This window comes from Mus musculus, chromosome 4 (assembly GCF_000001635.26).
Source record: "Mus musculus strain C57BL/6J chromosome 4, GRCm38.p6 C57BL/6J".
Taxonomy (NCBI): Eukaryota; Metazoa; Chordata; class Mammalia; order Rodentia; family Muridae; genus Mus; species Mus musculus.
Genome location: NC_000070.6, coordinates 97,862,853 through 97,884,272, shown reverse-complemented (window position 1 = coordinate 97,884,272; position 21,420 = coordinate 97,862,853). Strand labels below are relative to the sequence as shown.

General features: G+C 40.4%; 1 protein-coding gene and 1 long non-coding RNA gene across 10 annotated transcripts in view; one reads left to right on the top strand and one right to left on the bottom strand.

The window, feature by feature from the left end:
• Nfia (nuclear factor I/A) overlaps window positions 1-21,420 on the bottom strand; it is a 540,811-nt gene that overhangs the window by 234,604 nt on the left and 284,787 nt on the right. The window lies entirely within an intron of this gene.
• Gm19417 overlaps window positions 15,264-21,420 on the top strand; it is a 28,170-nt gene continuing 22,013 nt past the window's right edge. The window contains exon 1 of the long non-coding RNA XR_376437.4: window positions 15,264-16,090. This is a non-coding gene — a long non-coding RNA (predicted gene, 19417). The remainder of the gene's footprint in view (window positions 16,091-21,420) is intronic.

The following is a 21,420-nucleotide window of genomic DNA, read 5'->3' as shown; positions in this document are numbered from 1 at the left end:
CTCACTGTGCCCTCTCACCAGCTCAATACTCAAGTGTTCCATAGAACACACTTAGCTGTGAAATTGATCCTGGAGCAAGACAATAGTTTACATTTCTAGCTGCATTTCTATTCACACTTACTATCAGACAAATCTTTAACCTAAAATCCTCTGTGCAGAAACTCATTAAACTTTGTTATGGAAGGAGATCTAGACACCACTGTTCCCCTTTGCCTAATGACTCGACACTGCTCTTATAAATGCATTCTCATTAGATCATGTTTCTTACAGTGCTTCCTCATGAAGTCTGTGTGCAACTGTACCAAATACTCTTGGCAGCCGATACTACATTAAACAGTTTTTACTACTTGCTTCTCTTTCTTCTTTCTTTCCCCTCTCCTTTCCATCTCTCTCCTCCCTGGTTTTTGAGTCAGGAATCTTGGCTGGCAACCACTATTTTAAGAGTTTTCCCTAAGCTTCCATCAGATTATGTTTTTCTTACTATGATGTATAAAACACAAAAGAGTCAAGCAAATTTATCTCTTTGAATATGAGAAAAAGCACTACTTCTTAATACTTGGTGGAAGAAAGAAACAAGTCGGTTACTGGGTTATTTGTTCTCTCTGCAGACAGGGATGCAGGCAGGGGAGGATACATCAACTGAAATTATCATGATGCGCCTTCCAAAAGTTATCAGCAAGGATGCTCTGGAGAGGCAGTAAAAGATACTGATTCTTTAGGCTGTCAGTGTGTATGGTACTCAGGGTACTGATAAATAAAAGTCAAACATAAGAAATAATTTGAAATCTTACCACACATTGTGATTTATGATATAATTTCCATTGGAAATTTACATAAAATACAGTAGTTGCTTTTCTTTTCACACTTCGTTGTTTATCTCAGAAGCTTTACAGAGTAAATATGAGCTTAATAGAAATCTGATCTACACATGATTAGAAACGTTTATAGGTGATAGGACTGCCTCACGTTGCTAAGTCTGAAGACAATTTGTCTGGTTCTAAGATAGGCAGCCTGGACACCATTGCTGGCTTCTCTCATCCATGTGGCCACTGTTCAAATTATTGCCATAAGCACTATATACTACTAAGTTTTGGAGGGTGCTGGGATTTTGTGTTTAGTTTTCCTTAACTCTTTCTGTCAATACTTCAAGGTGTGTATACGAATAATTATATGGCTGTGATAATCCACTGGACTGGATATGCACTTGTTGAAATATAATGAAGTTGGCGTGTTTTGTCTACCCACTGCGATTACTACCATGAACTTTATGATACTATTTATTTTAGAGATTCCATTTCATAGCAGAAGCTTACCTAGCAACTGCTAACGAACACACCAAATCATAAAGGAGATTCATTTTAGTAAGTCAGAGGCTATAAAAAAAGGTCAATGGTTCAAACATCAGTATTTCCAGTAGAATGGATCAATTAATCTTATCTGGGAGGGTGGGGGAGAATATCTTTTTTCCCTATGAGGTATAAAATGTGATGGTTAATCTTATTCATTTATTTTTTGTGTGTATGCTACTGGTCCTTGTATATAACAGGTAAGTAGTCTGGCACTAAGTTATGTCTCCAGCCCTTTGCAGTTAATTTTTAGCCAACATCCATTGGATTCTACTAGTGTTCCAAGAGAAACACTCTAAGTGCATTATATAAATTAACCCATACTTTGATCCTTCTCATACAAATAAGAAAACTGCATCCAAGAAAAATTATGATGGTTGTTCAAGACTGCAGTGGTAATAAAAGGGCAGTTGGGGTCCGAAGCCTCAAGTGGGCTCTGGAGAGGGAAACACAGCTGACCTTGAGGCTTCCTATACCAACCTGACTCTTAGCAGGGAGGATGAAGACCACAGACATTCAGCTTACGTGGGTGTGTGTCCTTACTATTATTAACCACAAAGTGACAAGTCAATATGCTGCACAGCACACACTTGATGGGCCATAGAAGCCATTATAACAAAAATGTCCTCATGCATCAGAGATTTAAAGTAAGCCAGAGGTAAAGCCGCCATGGTGACACATACTGACAGTCTCAGCATCTCAGGAGGCTGAAACAGGAGCATAGTTGGAGTCCAGGATTTCGAGGTCAGCCTGGGCAATATAATAAGACCTCATTAAAAATAATAATAACTAAATAAGCCACAGGTATAAATTTTGGATGAGACAGTATGTTTCCAGCCTGGGTAAAGTTGAAAATACCCATTGTCACCACTCAAGTTCCACATGCAATTAGTTATATAACTCTAGTTCAATTTTTTTAAAAAGGATTTGTGCCTGTACCAAAATGTACATGGAATGAGTATTCCTAAACCTAAAATTCAAAAATTGAAATGCTACAAATTATCAAACTTTCTATGTATCAATAGAGATAAAATCACGAGTGGAAAATTCCACATCTGATTTCACATTTAGCTGTAGCCAATATAATTTGCATTAAAGACACTAAAATAGTCTGTACGATATATATATATGTGTGTGTGTGTGTGTCCCACCATAAATAAAACTATTATAAATTTTAAAAACATAAATTATTGAGAAGTTTGATTAGACTTGAGTTATATCCCTCAAGATATCTCATCACATAAGTGCAAATCACCCAAGAGTTAAAAAAAAATACAATATCTGAAAAACTTCTGGGTCTGATTATTTGGATAAGGTTCTCAGCCTTTCCATACAAAAATACATATTTAGGGAAGACATCACCTGTCTTAGAAGCTATGATTAAAACAAGCAAAAAACTAAATAGACACACACACACACACACACACACACACACACACAAACAAAACACTTAGCATCCTTTTCCCATGAGGCAAATAATATGAGGTGCAAGCTTTAATCAGACAGATGTGGGTTCAAATTTCATTTTGCTCTATGCTAAATATTGCTCAGAAAATTCTGCTTCAAGTCAGCCACAGAATGCTCATGTCTCAAATGAGGCTATAGGCAGCCATGTGCAACAGTGGAGGCTAAGAACTGAATGGGACCTGCTCACAGTCACACTTCTCTGAATTTTCCTTAGCGTTCTACAAGTATTCAATAACTGATAACAATTTACAGAGGATCCTGGCAACCCACAACGTATCTTCCTGGATTTGTATACAGAAATCTATTTCTTTGGGGTTCTTTTCCTGGTATTTTCTCTAAGGCCTCAATTGAATTCCTTTATAAAATTTCCAATTTAAACATCTAATAGTAGGTGTGCACTAAAAGAGAGGGCAGGAAGAGACACACCTTCAGGCTGTCTCCTCTTAAAACACAACTACATCTCAAATTAAACCCCTTTTTTGTATACTATGCTTAAGGGGCAGTAATAGTCACTTTTCAGCTGAGAAGACAGAGCCCAGACTGGAGTAATGTGTGTGAGCCAGAATGGAATGGGACCAGGAGCCACATGGCTGCTTGTCAGAATCCTAGTCAAGGGCACCAGCCATGAATCTTCACACCCACCCTCCTTCCTTAAGATAGTAAGTAGTTTTACTTCCAAAGAGGAGGTGAGAGAATTTGAGAGTAGTGTTTTTCTCCTCCCTGGGAAAGGCCGTTTTCCAACCCATTCCTAAGCATGGCGGGCAATAATACTTCAGAGAGAAGCAAGGAGATTCTGGGGTGGTGAGGTCCCTGCCTTTGAAGCAAGCCAGCCAGCAAACACAAATGCATGCAATTTGAAATTTTAATTAGGGTGCCATGTGCTGGTGACATATGGCAACATGCTGACAGCTGGGTGTCCAGGTTCAGGAACAGACCTGGGTTCTGAAGTCACAGTTGGCAGAAGCGAAGTTCTCTGCTTGTGCGCTAGGTGCCTGGAAAGTGTGCTGCCAACATCCCCTGCTACCCTGCACGGCCATTCTGCCATTTACAGACACTGTGTGTAGAGGGCCACCGCTGCAGCTCAGACATACGCAGGAACAAAGATGAGAAGAAATGAACAAGATTAAAACCTGATCCCAGGATCAGAGTCCAGGCTGGACCGTGTTCATAACAGCACAGCCATTGACCTTTGGTGGCCCTGGGAGTCTCATGCTAGTCCCTGCAGCATGTGCTCTCTGTGGCACAAGGAGAAACAAACAAACAAACAAACAAACAAACAACCTCTGTTACCTGTTCCAAAGTGTAAAGGAATACGGCTCTTTTTATACTGCCAAATGTGATTTAAAAGTAGGCGGCACACGTCAGTGAATCAGGTGAGTGAGGTACGGAACTAAAACATTTTTAAGACAACTCGTTAAGTATTAAAAAGTTTGTTAACTTTTTCTTCTCAGAATTTCTCCTCTGTGATGAATTATTAGTGGTCAGTTTGACCTCTGAAGCTCAGTAAGCTGCCTGAGAATGTCTCGAAATGGGTTAATGAATTGCCTTGGAGTTCTCCCATGCCCCTCTGCCTGTTCCTGTCCGACTATTTACTGTGTGTAAAGTGGGAAGGGTTTGGGTGTGCTGTTTCCAGGCAAGCCTAGAACCACCAGGAGCGTCTCGGCCACACTGTGCAGTATTAACAGTGCCACTAACTCTTTGGGTCCTTTTCTACATAATGGATTCCTGCCGTGTTGTCTTTGATGGCACAGGACTACTGTAGTGAATAGGCCATGCTGGTCCTCTGTTTCTGGAAATTTGAGTTTCTAACCATCAAGCCATGCAATGCTTCTGGAATACTCTAAATATTAGCAGCTCCCCAGGCTCTCCTGCAGTCCAAATCTCTGAGTGAATTTAAGATAGACTTATCACTGGAGCAGAAATTCAATATAGACCAACAGGATTAAAAGCAAGAATTGTGCTGCTTTCCCTCACCTCCTGCCCCAGTTATAAGCAGTGCAATCTATTTTACTTTATTTTTCCTATCAGTATTGTTATAAAGAGGCAGAAAATAGAGTCACAACACATTCTACTTGAAGTTAAGCTCTGAAAAGAAGCAAAACATACTGAAGATAAACATTAGAAATTTCATGTTTTAGACAACATTGCTGGACAACACAGACAACCAAATACACACACACACACACACACACACACACCGACACACACACACACACAGACACACACACACAGACACACACACACACTCCCCTCAGCTGTAAGCCCAGTAACTGGTTTGGAAAGCAAATATGCATGTGTATATAGTTATCCTTAAGTACAAAGCAGGTTGGTGCAAAGAGCATGACCTCTGGTTATCTCCTCTACCTTTCAGAGCAGTTCTCCCTGAGAAGTATGGCTAGATGCTCCTGTAAGAACAGCAGAGAAGCCACATGCAAGCATCTGTCCAACTCCAGACACACTGCACGTTCATCTCAAGCCATCTTTTAATGTCTTCCATTGAGGATTCCTTTACCTTGAATAAGTGGTTCACAGCCATGACACAGGAATTCACTAGATAATTCAGGTTATGATGCCGAGAGGCATCCAGTTTTGCCAGGATAAGGAAGTTTATAACATTCTTAGATTCTATTGATATCACATCTAAAGTACTAGTTTTCAATTCTAGGATTTAAAAATCAGACTGTCGCTATAATTTTCTTAGAATAGCTCTCCAAACTCTTTATAAACACACCTTCTATCCCTAATTCCATGACTAAGCTAATAAAAGCTGAAATCTGTGGAGTCTACAATAACACTAAGAAGAAGTATCCTTCAGAGGAAGTATTTCTTGTGGTTTTAAAAGTCTATTGTTAACGAAGTGTACATTTTTATTATATATGTCAAAGGATGAAAAATGTGTTAGGATATCTTATAGTGGATAAGCATCCTTCTCTGCTAGGTAAAGTAACATTAGATAAAAGGACTCATGTATCTGGTGGCAAAGTAAATCTCTCAAACACAATTTAGGCATCAATAAAATGAATATAGATCAAAAGTATATTTTAAACTATCATAACTTTTAAGGATACAATGTGAATAAAGTGGAAAACAGGACAACATACAGAGAACACTGGACTAAAATGGTCACCAGAACAAAACTGTTCACAGGAATAAATTCCTTACTAAACCTTGAAATCCAAAGGACTCAACTCAAGAAAACTAAAAGTGAGGTGAAACAATCTTTGTGTCACACTTCACTGTATTGCCTGGCTAATGTGACAGGAACTATCAAGTGGGTGACTGGTTTAATGTGTCATTAGATGCTTTTGACAAAGGAATTTTTAATGGAACAAAATCAACATCCCATGAAATACAATAGAAAAAAAAAGCTGTAAACAAATGTCTGGAATTTCTGCACATGTTCACATCAGTGAGTTAATTAGAAATCTTTACATATGGATTCCTGGTTATTACTATTTGAACTGTGGTGGGTAAAGTCGGAGAAACACGCAACAAGAGGCAGGGGGGTCAGCATTGACTCACCAGGAAGCTACAGAAAAAGAACCTTGACCTGAGAAAGAACACACTCACAGGGCTTTGTGCTGGGTCTCAGGCTAGACTTGCCCAGGTATCTTTGAAACTGAATGGGACTCTATACAGTTGGAGGGTCTAGACTAATGTTGTGCATTTGTTCAATAGCTTTGAGAACTCTAGAAATTCAGAGCTCTGAGTAGCCTGCCAGTGAGAGGTCAGGAATAGGGCACTTTTAATTAAGAAGAAAAGTGATCAGCATGTGATAGCTGGAAGGGCGCTGGCTCAGGTCTGTCTTCTTCCTGCTTGCTGCAGAAAGGATCGTCTTTGTCTCTAGGGTGGGGCCTGAGGTCTCTTCATTTCTGAATTCTTTCTGTGAAATATTAAGCTTGTATGCCCATTACTAGCATTCATATAAGAACTACTGGAGCTATAGATGTACCTTACAGCATTTGACACATCACTGTAAAAGTCAACTCATTAATTAATTAGAGGAACTATTATTATGGCCTAAACTAGGCCTGAACAATAAAGACAGGTTTGACCCAACTTCAAAACAGTGGATAAAACATGAAGAATATGGTAGCTGCCCCACTTGTGTTTTAGAAAAGAAACTGACTACTCACTGGAGAAAAAGAATCAGCCATCGGTGACATGTATCTTTCAGAGAACACACAGAATGTCTATTCTGGAACATATCGATAGATATGATTGTCCACCACCAAAGTGTCAAGTATTGTGCTGAGCATTCTACATGATATATTTCAAAATCTTCACAGCAGCTGTATGAGGTAGACATCTTTACAGTGCTTTAAGGAAGGAAATGGGGAAATCAGACTCAAAGTTTAAGATCAAGGGCACCCAGCTAGCTAGTGAGGACCTGAACCCAGATATCTGCCAGATGCAAAATTATATTGTTAATCAAATTAACTAATTATCAAATCAAATCAATCGTGTTAATCTTCACGACCACATTATACTAATGCTGCTCCTCTCTACACAAGCACTCCTTCATTTTAATTAAATCTATCAGACCAATCAGTTAATTGGGTCAAAAGTTAAGTTCACTTTGAATGTATATAGACAATGCCCTGAATGAAGCATAAGATGGTGTAGGTGAGAGCACTGCATTAGAATATCAATCTGTCATGCCAGGATGCTTACCTTTTGCTATTTCCACAAAAGGCCATAAAACACGATGAAAAAAAACTTTAAAGGGAAAGTATTCATTTTAAAAGCAAATGTGTTAGCTGTCCAATGTGTTAACTACTTTTTCTAGGATCCAGGAGGTTTGTAGCCTATTTAGAAAATGTCCTGTTTCCATACCATCCAGACTCAAATGATCCTTTGTCTTTTGACTACAGCTAACACATAAAGCGTTTGAAGAGAAACACCAAGACACTTACTGTGCACTGTGCTATTGACTCTAGTTCTACCTAGCTATTGGAAGATACCGTCCTGTTGTGGCTAACTCAAGAGACATCCCTCCTTTTGTGGAAAGGGAAATGGGCCTGAAGGAGAAGAAAAACACCAGACAGAGTAGAGTCTAATGACTGCAGTGCTAACTTTACTGGAGAGATTGTCAATATGGTAAAATTAGAAACCAAAATTAAAGTACATAAATGTGTAAATACATACATACATACATAACAAAGGTCCTTGTAGTATTCAGTGATTAAAAAAATAACAGAAAAGTTTCTTTCCATATTTATTACGTTTTTGGGGTCTGTTCTAGGTCCCACTGTTCTGAATAGCAGAGATAAAATTTTTCATAAGCACACAAACACTTCATAAATTGGTCCAAACCAAAGGCATTGGCCACCTGCCAACGTCGGTAGGTCTTGGAGGCACATTCAATGATAAACAGCAGTCCCCCTCCCACATGAGAGGATTCTGGCAGTTTCTGTCTGTTTGGAACTCTGTGCTAGGCTAATCTGGAAAATGTCAGAGTATTTTAAGGATGTGAAGAAGAGTTTTCAGGAGTGAGCATTAGAAATGTTCAAATTTGGAAAAGCAGATCAAAGGCAGGTACACAGACAGACAAGGGCCTGTGAAGATGAGCAACAATTCTTTGAGATGCTAAACAAAATGTATTCCCATGGTGACGTAACAGAACTGACTCCTTGAACGAGCCTCCGAATCACCTCAGCATTTTCAGTAAAGGCAATCAAAAACACTCACAAATACCTCCTTATTCTGATATTTCAAAACTCAATAAAGGCCCAGTTCTACATGGTGGCCTAAAATTAGGGAGTTTAGCGGGCTAAAGAAAGAGAAGGAAGTTTTTTGTTGGGCTATTTTTAATATCCTTTAAAGCGTCTCCAGTCCATTTTTTTTTAAGTTTTAAGTCATGGTTTGGAAAAAAGGGAAGGGGCCCCTGTGGGGCAAACTCAACTCCAAGGAGAGAATAAGGATTTCCTGGCATCTGGGGGAAACCACATGGCTTCCTTGTCACCAATACTATGACTGAAGACACAAGCACCACTACACCCATTTGGAAGACAGGAGACTAATGGGATGAGCCACCAGACTGCAAGAACCTAGGCCACGACATCACAAGATCCTCACCAAGATTTCCAAACTCAGCCACTGTCTGCACACCAGAAGCTGATGCACACCCAAACCTTCAGCATGTCCCCTGCCTAATTGAATTGGGGCCTGTAATGGGAGGAAGCTGTTTCTCAGAACTAGAGTAAGTGATGCTGCTGGGAAGAGGAGGCGGCCAACCAACCAGGCCTGAGACGTGCAGAATTGGTAGAGGAGTCACCCAGAATCTCCAGAAAGCAAATCCCACTGAGCACTTATCCATCCAGGTCACAGTGGAGCTGTATCATAGCAACCTGTGACTTGAAACACTACTATTCACTTGGTCATTAGTTTGTCCTGGTTCCTTTCACTTACCCGTATTTTTGATAGCCAAATCCTTAAAAGAAAAAGGGGACTCTGAGAATGTTGTCAAATTTCAATAATGCTCAAGGGAGGGGGTCACCAATCTCTTAATGGCTGGGCCCAACATTCTTTCTGAAGTTCCCCAGTAACAGATTAATGTAGCTAAGCATTGCCACACTGAGCTGAAGTACTAGGAAAACATGCCTGAAATTTACAAGTAGACTTCTCTTGCTTGCTTTTTTATAAAAAAAAATCCTCATTTTCATTGCCAACATCTTTCTTTTTAATTTATTATAGTGTCAAAACCCATGTCTGGTCCTGGAAAATTTTTGGCACAAACTTGGTTGTTTACTGTACCAGATCATTAAGGCTACCAAACCTCAATCACAAAACTACCAGAGGAGTTTAGTACTCACAGGAAAACAAAACACATGCATGACAGAGCTGGGAACAGCAATGAATTCAATCCAAGCTTTAGGTATCTGTGAGTGCCAGGTGAGCAAAAGACACTTGATGTCTGTGGTCTTCAATTCATATGTCTGGGTTCTGATACCTTACAGATTCTAATTCCAAAAAGCATATTCTCTAAAATCGAGATGTTCAGTAGGCACACACTTCTTCAGTTCCATCTAGAGATGTCCAAATGCTAGAGTTTACAACCTACCCTGAGACTACCACTCCCCTACTCCTATACATTTAAAATGAGTCATTCTTTTAAGGCATCAATAAAATGGGGTGAGATGTGTATGTGTGTCTATAAGCAAAGGACTGAGAAAGTAAAGACAAGGTACTTCACATCCCAATTCACAGCAGCCCGGTTTGGGAAAAGACCTGGTCTCCAAGCACGGGTTACACCTAGCACAATAGCAGCAGTCATAAATAGTAGTCATCTGGGGAATACCCAGTGTTCTAGTGCTAAGAATTCATTAGCTGAGGGGCTGGGGTGATGGTTCAGCTTTTACGAGAACATATTGCTCTTCCAGAGGCTGGAATTCAATTTTCTGCACATTTATCAGTAGTCATTTATATTTCCAGCTCTAGAGGGATCCAACTTCTCTGGCCTCTGTGGGCAACTGAACTCATGCGCATATGTCTCTATATAAACACATACTTATATATAATAAATATATATAAGTATATAAGACACATATATAACAAATATATATATGTGTATATATATATTACATATGGTAAAAGATACATCTTATTCTTTTAAAAGATTAGTTGGAAATACCATAGGAATGGAACTTGTTCTGATGTAAATAAAATCATGTAGCCCCTGAGACTGACCTCTGGGTTCACCTGCCTGGTACCAATCCCTTGGCCAGCGAAATGAGGAATAACTGTACTATACTCAAGTGACAGTATGAGAGTTAAATGAGATAACTATTGAAAACTTATGAGGCTTAGACTGCTGCTGTCTGCTACAAAGCACCACCATTCAATAATGCTATTATAGTTAGTTCATAGCATTCATTTCATTAAATTGATTGAATTAATATCACCATAATTAAAATTATACAGCACTGCAATCAGAAATAGCAATGTGTGGTATTTTCTCTTATCCTAAAATAGAAATGTGAGTTGAAGTGTCCAGAACACAAGATGTGTCCCAAGCCCTCTCCATCCATCAGCCAGTGTTTAGCCCATACCTGAGGCTTGGCACCCTAACACTATTAGCCTTTCTATCATTAGATAGTAAAGCACAGGATGTCTCTCCTGAACAGGAAATGGAGTGTACAGAACTAAGGTTTGGTGGTGATCTCACTGGCTTATGGATCTATTTATGTGACTACTGGAGTAACAACTAGTGGCTCTTCTTAGAGCCACACTTTGAAGCCAGCACTCTGCACCTGCCTCCCAGGTGCTTGTGCTGCCCAGGCAAAGAGAAGACAGGAGATACTGGATAAAGGTCAAACGTAGCTCATGCTTTAACTTCCAGGTTGGGAAGCTTAGCCTGCTTTGCCTTCTGTCTCCTCTGTGGTCTGAAGGCCCCTGACTGACCTCTATCTGGCCACTCTCCTCCTCAACCCCTCACCTTGCTACACTTTTTGACTCTGGCACTTTGATTTGAACACAATACCTGTTTGGTTCTTTATTAGCCTGATATTCTGACCAGCCATGGTGCCTTAGATTTCTAAGAAGCACCAAGATGGGCACTTTTCTTTATAGTACAATAAGCCTATGAACTGAACACTACTATGTCTATGAAATAGGCATTTTACAGGTTTAAAATACTAACCATAACCTAATTTACCGCAGATGGAATTGGGCAAACAGGACTTTGAATTGAACTCAGACTCATCTAAGTATAGCCTTAAGTAATGAATGTAACTTGGGAAAATGCAAGCTAGGTATTATAGCAACAGTTAATAGTAAAATAGTGCCTGCAATGGTTGTTGAAGAAGGAAGTGTTCAGATACATCAAGTGGCTAATCACAGCCTCAGAACAACAGGCTTTTTTATCTGCCATAAGTACCAAAGATTAATTTACAAAATTTACCTAAACTCTCCACTTCACACAGTTAAATAATTTGCATTGAAGCAAACAGTATTTTCTTGGTAGGGTCAGGACATGCATCCAGATGACTATGTTATTCTGAATGAAGAACCAAGAGCAAGGAACAACTTCTACAAGGAAAGCAAAATTGTTTCAAACGAAAATAGAAAAGAAAGGAGAAAAGAAGTCCCCTGTATCCTGGTCTCAGTTCCCTGTATATATCTTGCTCTGCAGCACAGCACACAATAGACACTTTGTTCAACTACTCCCGGCTATTCATCTGCTATAATTCTGGGTGCTTTGGCGGATTGTGTTCTTCCTTTTCTGAAACTGAAAAGACCGTTACGTAAGGAAGCATCCAGAGAAAGCTAACTGCTTCAGTTCACCAACAGGCCAAACCAGACCCACCATTTCGAGGCACCAAGTCCTCCAGGAAGTCGAGTAGCAGAGTCAGACATTTAGACTCCTTGCATAGCCCTGCTTCTGCCTAACCCTGCACAGGCAAAGGCATGGTCCACCACACTCAGATCTCCTCAACCATGAACTCAGGCTACAGGGACAGTGGTGGGCTTGCACTGACACTGGGCACACAGCCATGGGAAATGAGGATACTATAGGCTTCTGAAGTCCTGAAGGCAAGAACACTATTAAATACTTGTAAACATCCTGCTTCACAGGAAGGCAACTTGGAGGCACGTTGGGGCCAATCGGAACTTCTATGGGTAAGCAGGGACAGACAGGGTGGTGTGTGGCACAGCCTCAATGGAAAAACAGATCTTTCTGAGGCTTGTATCTGACATCACCTAGGGAGTGGGTGGAACACTGAGTCTGAGTAGAGCATCCCTCTATGCCATTGTCACAGTTCCTCACGTGGAAAAACAAACTGCCTCACAGACACATCAATTCCTAAGTTGAAATACAAAGCAGGGAGGGCGGTAATTATTAAATTACTAAGGCAGAATGTCAGTTACAGAGACAGCTCCACAATGATTCCTTTCCAGGTAATGGATCAGTTTCCTTAAAGGTAGATAGCTCAGTGAAGATGCTAACACAGGGAGAGGGACTCAGGCTAGTCATGAAGGTCACGAGTCTCATTTCACTATGACAGAGTAATAATAGTAGTGGTTGTTGGAATACCACACATTTGTTAGTTGTTTGCCATTTGTTAGGCAATAAGTTAAGCATTCTACTTGAATCGTCTCATTTAACCCTTCTATTAAGTTACTATTGCAGCTGACATGTTACCAGTATGTCAGCTCTTCGGAGTCCTTTTCAGCTTCTAACGAGAGCTATATACTGCTTCACTAGACTCTAGAGTGACCAGATATAAAGAGTACATATTCCAGGGGGTGGGGGAGGAGAATACATGAGATCCTGCTCTGATATTTAATATGTATCCAATCTATGTCCTGCCAGTTACTTTTTCTTTGCCTTAGTTCCTTCCTTAAAAAAATGGGAAGGACATTGGCAGTAAAACTGCTTAGGGTCTGATGCATTAGAATAACACAGGTATTATTGTATTGTATTGCTGATTGTATTTTGTCTCTATCTCTAAATAATATATTTTTCTTAACAGGTCAATTAATCTAAATCATATGCAACAGTAATGGAAATAATCCTATGATATTGGAAATATTTTTAAATTTCACTTTTTAGATGAGAAAACTGAAATTTATACTAGCTAATCAACCAACTGTATTGTCATGGTTAGTCAATGCTGCCTCCAGTACAGGCAGACTGACCTCCAAGCCTTCCTCCTCTCTGGATCAGCATGTACTTATAAGGAGAACTAGATGCTTATCAAGGTATACATGCTATAATAATGGTCTTCTGGGGGCTGGTAATATATTGGATTCTTCAGTGAAACTGAAGGTAAACTGATATATTTTGGAATATCCCAACTTGACCAACATTTTATTCCCTATGTGATTAGATACAATATAAAAACACAGAAGAGGATATCTATGATTTTCTGTCCTTGTAGGACAGACATGGAGGCAACAGTAAAAAATGTAAGTAATTGAACAAATTAGCAGGGGCATTTTGGATTTTCCTAAGAAATGTTCCATAGAAAAGCATGATTGCCAACCTCAGATTTCTCCTTTATAGAGATATCATCTGAGCCGAGAACTGAAAGGCAAGAATGTATCACCCAAAAGAAAAGGGAGGAAAATCATTACAGGCAAACAACACATAGAAAAGGGACTGGCAGAGTCCTGACCTCAAACGGAGACCTGCAAGGCTCAAGCATGGAAGAATCAACAGGATAAAGTGAGGCTAGAGAGGTGGTGCAGATGCCAGATCTTGTAGGGCAGGCCCTGGCCACCAGCTTGAAGTTTATTCTCAACACACTGGGAAACACTAAGCATTGTAAGCAAAGGAATGGCAGAAACTACTGTAATTCTTTAGATTGCTAGGCTGGGTGCTGTGTGAATGAGCAAAATGGATATTTGATTCTAATTGTTTGTTTGTTTGTTTGTTTACTGTTTTATTTTTCAAGCTTAGCTTCTAACATTTTTATAGACTGGAAGAATCTTGATTCTCTCCTTGAATGTCCTCAAGGTGAGTATGTGGGAACTGAGGCACAGGCCTTTCAAGACTTGCTTATGGAGTCAAGCAAGGAAGAACAGACTCAATTCACTTACAAAGTCAGATGGAGGGGGCAGGGTACAAAAACCATAACAAAGCATGAGATTTTCACCAGTCTTTGGTTTGGGAAAGCTAAAACTCCGCATTTGACATTTGTAGTTCTCCTTCTATTTTGAAATCTGTACAATGTAGCTATATCTCACAGAATTCTCACTTTAATGCCAAGTCCTTCAGCTTTCAACTCAGACACATCTACGGAGTCTGTAGGGTTAAACGCAGCTCCGCGAAGTCAAGAGAACTGTGTGTTCTGTCTGGGAAAAGTTCATGAACGTAATTTTAAGCTCTTGTTTTCTTTCAGTTCCTTCCTTCAAGTTTATTGCTAAAAGCCCGACTCTCTAGGTCCCATTTAGCCATATTCCTACAAAAGCTCCCCAAAGTGACAATGCTTTTATTTTATTTTATTTTTTAAGAAAATAAAGCCAAAAAACAAAAGGGGGAGGGGTGGGGAGCCAGTGTGAAGTTCCTCTGAGTTCCTGCTCTCTTGGAGCATGGCTCCTATCACACAATAATGTGTTATTTTGTTGAATTTTGGCATTCATCTAGCTTGTTTGGTCAGAAGCCAAAAAATTAAGAGTGTGTCGGTCCACCAGTTTCTCAGCAGAGAAGCGCTCTTCTCACCCAGCCAGTGCGCCGTGCCCTTGGCCTCTGGCCAAGAAGGGAAATCCATTTTACATAAAGAATGCTCCGAGCTCAAGTGCGCAGAGACTTTTTACCTGCTGAAATAACTTTGTGGAGAAATGCCAGTCCACTAGACACATTCTGCAGGCACATTTGGCATGCAGCGCAAGGCAAAGAACTCTGCGGAGGAAGCAAGCTTTTTCAGAACAAGGAAATGGCTGTGCTGCCCTCGTGGCACGTCACGTGGCTTGGCACGGCGCGCTGATTGGCTGCGGCGGGTAAACACGGCGCCATGTACGGCTGCGTCGTCGCCTCACAGGTCGTGAAATGGCGCCGGGGGCCCAGCCGGCCACGGCCCCTTGAGTTCCTTGTTTTTGTTTTTGTTTCTCTGCTTGTGTTTTAATGAAGCTCACGGATTTGAGTAGAAACAGATTTCTCACAAACTTGCTTCTCTCCGGCTCGATTTCACAGCTCGGCATACATTTGGGCTGTCTCAGGCTTGACAGCGTTCCAGGGAAAATACTAACTGTAAACTTTGCAAGGAGAATTAAAGGAGCAGGCAGAAATGTCAGGAGGGTGTCCTCCCTTCACAAAGCACAGGCATCTGCACCGAAGGCTTCCAGTAAGGTCCTACCTCTGCAGGGCACAGCGGGAAGGAAGGAAAAATAGATAATTCCCCTTTGGCCGAAGGCATGAAGGAGCTCTCTTCCTCTCAGGCCTGACCAGTTGAACATTGCACACTCTGGTGTATAAATATTTGCCTCTGGCTGAAGTTCAAGCCCTATGTGGCTGCCAGACACAACAGAAAACCAACATTCAAGGGAAAGTGTTTACTGCGGTGATGGCCAAAGGAACAACAGCCAACAAATGAGCACATCTGATTGGCCAGGCCTGCCTATGGCAATATCAGAAAGCACCAGGCCACTAGCCACTGACCACTGGGGTATTCCTACCCCTTCAGGAAAGGCTACGTTCTTTAATACAAGACCAGAAGACTTGCTGGTGGTTTCCCATGTGTTCCTCCAGAGCAAGCAGCCCAAATAATCCTAAACCATGCTCTTAACTCTTACCACTCCAGCAAAACAAGTGGATGCTTCTTCAAGTTACCCAAGTAGGATCTCTAGCCTTTTTGTATGTTTCTCCCTTTTCAGGTTCAGGGTAAGGCTATCTGCATGTCTCCCAATTCCCATTACTAAGTGTTCTGTAATAGAGGTCTTTAATCATCATCTGGTGAATTTTAAGCTTTTTTTTTTAAACATTCAAGGGGAAAAAAAAAGAAACCTTTGAAAGGTATCTAAACTCAATTTATTTATTTTGAAAGATAAGAGCTTGAACCCAGAGCCTTGCACACATTAATCAACTGGCTACTACTGAACTATATCCAGGCTGGTATTTGTTTGTTTTTTGAGATTAGGTATATTAAAAAGTAGACTGCTCATTCTGGTCTTGAATTCACTCTGGAGCCAAGACAAGTTTCAATCTTAGGATTCTCTTGCCTCAGTTTCCCATGTATATATTTCTACAGCTGGTTAAGATATTGCAAAGTCATACACCCTTCAAAATGCCTCACCCCAAACTAGAATAGTTCTAAAACATATAGAAATAATAAAACTGGTCATCCAAAGATTAAGATCTCTAACGGGGATAAAGAAACTAAATGAAAAAGGATCATCAAGAAAATCTTCAGAAAGTAATGAACTCATGGGTCATATTAAGCATGTAGCTGACAAGGCCGTTTTCCAACAGTTTCTATATGGGGGAGGGGATTCTTAATACAACTGAAGTACATTATGAACTTTTGATCATTGTCATCTTTATAGTCCAGTCTAAATAAACAGTTCATGAATCACACTTTTCCTTAGCATTGCAAAGGAAATATATTTAGCTGAACTGAAAAGATATTTTTTAAAAGTACAAAAAAATTTAGAAATATAAAGATATGAAAAGTTTTAAATTATTTTGATTTTATGTCACAATAATTTAGGTAAAACAAACTGCTGTTAGGGATGTTGTTGTTGTTTTGTTGTTTTTGTTTTGCTATTGTTGTTTTTTTTTTTTTTTTTTGAGACAGGGTTTCTTTGTGTGATAACCTTGGCTGTCCTAGAATTCACTCTGTAGACAGGCTGGCCTTGAACTCACAGAGATCCCACTGTCTCTGCCTCCCAAGTGCTGGGACCAAAGGCATGTGCCACCATACCTAACTCTGCTGTTAGGTTTTCATTTTTTAAAATAAAATATGCATTTGGTGAACTAAAACATTTGCTATTCATTGAAAACAAAAAGTTTATATCCTACACAATATACAGGATTAGTTTTGAAAATTCCTCAAGAGCTCAAATCTTGATTAACCATCCTAGGCTTAAGGAAACTTCTAAATTTGATTTCATTACAAAACTAAAATAATTTGTTGAGTAATTCCATTTTCAAATGTTCATGAAGCTTTTAACAACTATATTGCCCTCCTGCGATTCTCAACCAAATGGTCCACTTAAATTTGTCTGTATTGAACCTTAGAAGCCCAGGATTTAGCATTGAGTCCAGCTTTCAAGTGATCCCTGAGAATCCTGTGCAAGGGGGTCACAGAGGAATGCTCTGTTCCCAGCTGTGAACAAGACAGAATTAGCTCTGAGATGTTTCCTCCCACTGCCCTACTGGACGGAAAGGTCGAGATGGTCAGCTCTTGTAGTCTCAGCATGAACCGTCAAAACAACATGCATGATAAAAATAGATTGTCTGTAGCAAACAAAATACAAATGCAGAAAGAATTGAAAGTAAAAATAGTTTTAATGTATTTAAATGGCAGATCAAACACTTTCAAAGAACGTAACCTAAAACCAAAGAGTGAAAGGATAGAGCAATAAATAATTTTTTTTTATTTTATGAACTCTCGAGTTTTAAAATTTGAAAAGCAATCATTCTGACCCATGGCTGACACTTTTCTTAGGAAATTCTTCGGATTCACAAGTAATTCACTGGGAATTAAAACACTAGGGGCAAATTTACCACTCTTATTTGTTTCTATTTTGATAACTGCATTTTTCCCATCCCTATTTCTATGGAAATAAACATGCTGTTTACTATGTTTGTTTACCTATCAGTGGGGATTATGGTTGAAATATTATGAGGTTCTCTTTAATTTAGTGAAATAAGCAGTATGTTCCGATGTGCTATGATAGGATCCATTCAACCACAATGGTGAAGAGAGGACGCAAGGGTAGCTGCTGCCTTAGATGTAAGTAGATACTTAAGACTCATCACAAGCAGCATGGCTAATAAAATGTGGCATTTGTATGGTAAAATGCTAAAACAATAAAACTAAACTGGTGAAGAAAGCAATACTATCTTAAGAGACTTTTACACTGAATAAAATGTATCTTCTAAATAAAAATTATGTTACAGATGTAAATATTCCTTTGAAAGCCTCTGAATGCATCCTTTACCAGCAGAGGCTTAGCTATGTTATTTGCAATTCCCTCATTGTACCACAATGTACATTACTGTCTGTAAGCTCTAATTTGGCATGGCGCATCATTAATGACCTGAATGGTGGCTGTTTCACACATACATATTTAATTACAACAGCTGAACAAATTACATATTTATGCTTTATAAAGGGGATTGCCAGTCGAATTCATTTGCTATGCATGCAGGTACAGGACTCCATCTGCAACAGCATCTGCACAACAAGAGCTGACAATTATCCATTGTACAGCCAGTAAGCATATCTGGGGAAACCTGTAAGGGAGGCGGACACATTAACTATTTCACTGCCTTTGCCAGCCCCATTTTAACCAGGGGTCAAATCTTTTAATTGTTGTTGGGTTTTTTCCCCTATGTCTTTGCAAGTGCTTTACCATATCTACATGCCCAGCTTTGATATTTTTGAGACAATACTTTGCTATGTAGCTCAAGTTGGCCTTGAACACACAACCATCCTGTGTCCACCTCTGAGGGTATATACCACCATACCCAGCTTCAGCATCTTTCTAAACTTTGAACAGTGACTCAATAAAAACTGAAGCTCTTTATGGCACCCTAATCAAAACTCTCATCTAGATTAACTTCGAATACTGGGTTAAGATGATCAAAATTAACCAAGATTCTAAATCCTGTACTACTACAGCGAGGCTGTCTGTTGTTGATTCTGCATCTTACATGACCAGATATCACTTACACAAACTGAGTGGGATTAATAGTCCCAGAACTCCACCCAACAGCTGCTCCTATGAGACAACCACCATGCTTAGAGTCAGCCAATATAGAAGTTGTTGCTCTTGTTCCCAGGCTCCACCACACCATACACCAGGACTCTCATAGAGGAGGTAGATAAGGACTTTTAGAAAGAAAGTCCTTCTTTCTGGCTCCTTCTGAGAACCTCCAGACTTCTGCTGAGCCAGTCTGCTCATCAATTGTCTTCTCTAGCTAAGCCACAACTAAAAGTGACTGCTCTCTTTTGGTCTTTTTGTGATAAAGTCCCATTGCCCATGCTGCAAAGTCATCTTAAGTGGACCTTCCTATGTTTAATTTAATATAACCAGTGAGTAATATAAATAGAGGAAGAATCAAGAATCAGCCAATCAATACCGAGGTTTCACATTAACATTTAAGGCTTTTGCTAGGCAATAAAGAGGCTCCGGCATGATGGTCCCTAAAAGCTCCTCACCGCATCTTTACCTCCTTAGGCCACAAAATAAAGAGCATGACTCAGAAGTGTGGGTTTTCTAATGTTCCCTCTTGAGTGACAGAGTTCAAGTCAGAGGCTAAATGTGTGGGGTGAAGGGACAGCAAGACTGGCCAAGGGCCTGAAGAAACTAAAAGGTAAGGCCAGCCAACAGCTGGATGACTCCTGGAATGAGCAATCAAAAGGGTATGACAGCAACAGGCCTTCCTGCTAGGAGGGCCAAGTGAGCTTCTCACATAGAATCCAGATTGGTTTGGTATCAGCAGCCATTGACAAAGTTGGCTTTTACATAGAAAATTAATAGAAAGTAACAGAGAGGGGAGCAGTGGGTGCTCTGTGGGTTGTAAATCCAAACCAGTGTTCAACAGGAAGAAAAAAGTCTTCATACTTTAAGGGAATTGCTAGGCAAACATTCCTTTCCTGGTGGTTCACAGGGGCACCAAGTACTACAGGCCAAAAATTAAGTGAAAAGGAGCCATGACTAAATGTGACCTCTCTTGCCCTTGACCCTCAAAGTATACAGGACTCCTCGGCTATCATGACAATACTCTTCTGACACTTCTTGTAAAACAAAGAGCTGCTCCACCATATCCTAATAATTCCTGACCTCCCACCTGCACAAAGCACTGGCTGCAAATGGTTCTACTGTGCTACAGCTTTCTGAAGGATGAAGCCTGTCAGTCTTGTGGGATTGCTACATCCACTCTGGAGATAAGAAAACTGAGACCTATAGAAGTCTAGGAGTTTACCCATCAGCTGAGGGTGAAGAACTGGCAAGGAGGCCCATTTCGTGGTTTGAAAACCCCATCTTTCCATCCTAGCTAGCTCCAACTTCCATGTGTCCATTGGGCCTTGCTTGAATAATACAGCTACCACTCCCAAGGCTGGGTCCCAGCCTAGACACATCCCAGCCAGAATGGGTACTGGCTTCAAAACAAACATGGTAGCAAATGCCAGTGCTCTTCCCCGCAGGCTCTGCTCTTGGCACCGTGGAGGTCACTGAGGCTGGAATGTACTTGTGTTCCTACCTCAGGCATAAATAGCCAATCTTTGCTCCTTAGGTCTTCTGCCGTATGGGGAGTCTAGGGATGCAGAGTGGCATGCTCAGGAGCTAAGCTCTACTTCTCAGAGCAATAATCACAGGTATATTTAGCATCCATCAGGATTGAACTGGCCTGAACACAGCTGGTACCAGCTTTATTTGCTTATAAAGACTTCCTGTCCTGCCCCCAATTCTATACTTCCTGGGGTCACTTCCCAAATAAACTATGTAGACCCAAACCTTTGTCATGGAATCCACTCGGGAAGGAATATAAATTGATGAACAAGGACTGTTTTGAAACACATTGAAGACATGGTTTGGGGCCCACTGCCAAGAGTAACTTCTCTGCAGTGTTCTATGTGCATGGCTCCTATTGATCTTCCCAACAAGTGGACAATTCCAAGAAGACTGAAGCATACCCATGCTCCCAAACGAATTGCTGGAGACAGGTGCCCTTGACCCTCGAGTCCAGCCTGTGGCCATTATCCTTCAGGAGGTTACTTAAGCCTCCTTAGTGATTGTCAGCCCCTCCTATGAGCATGGGGAATGACAGCACCTATACCATGATAGGACCATGGGAAATGATATGCCATTTGTAAAAAGCACCTAGCATATAAAACAGAGTGTAGAATTAACTGTGAAGCTGAAAGAAAGCCAGCATAATTTCCCCAGATAGTAAGGAAATTATTCCTAAGACTTCAAAATTCTCAACATTTTT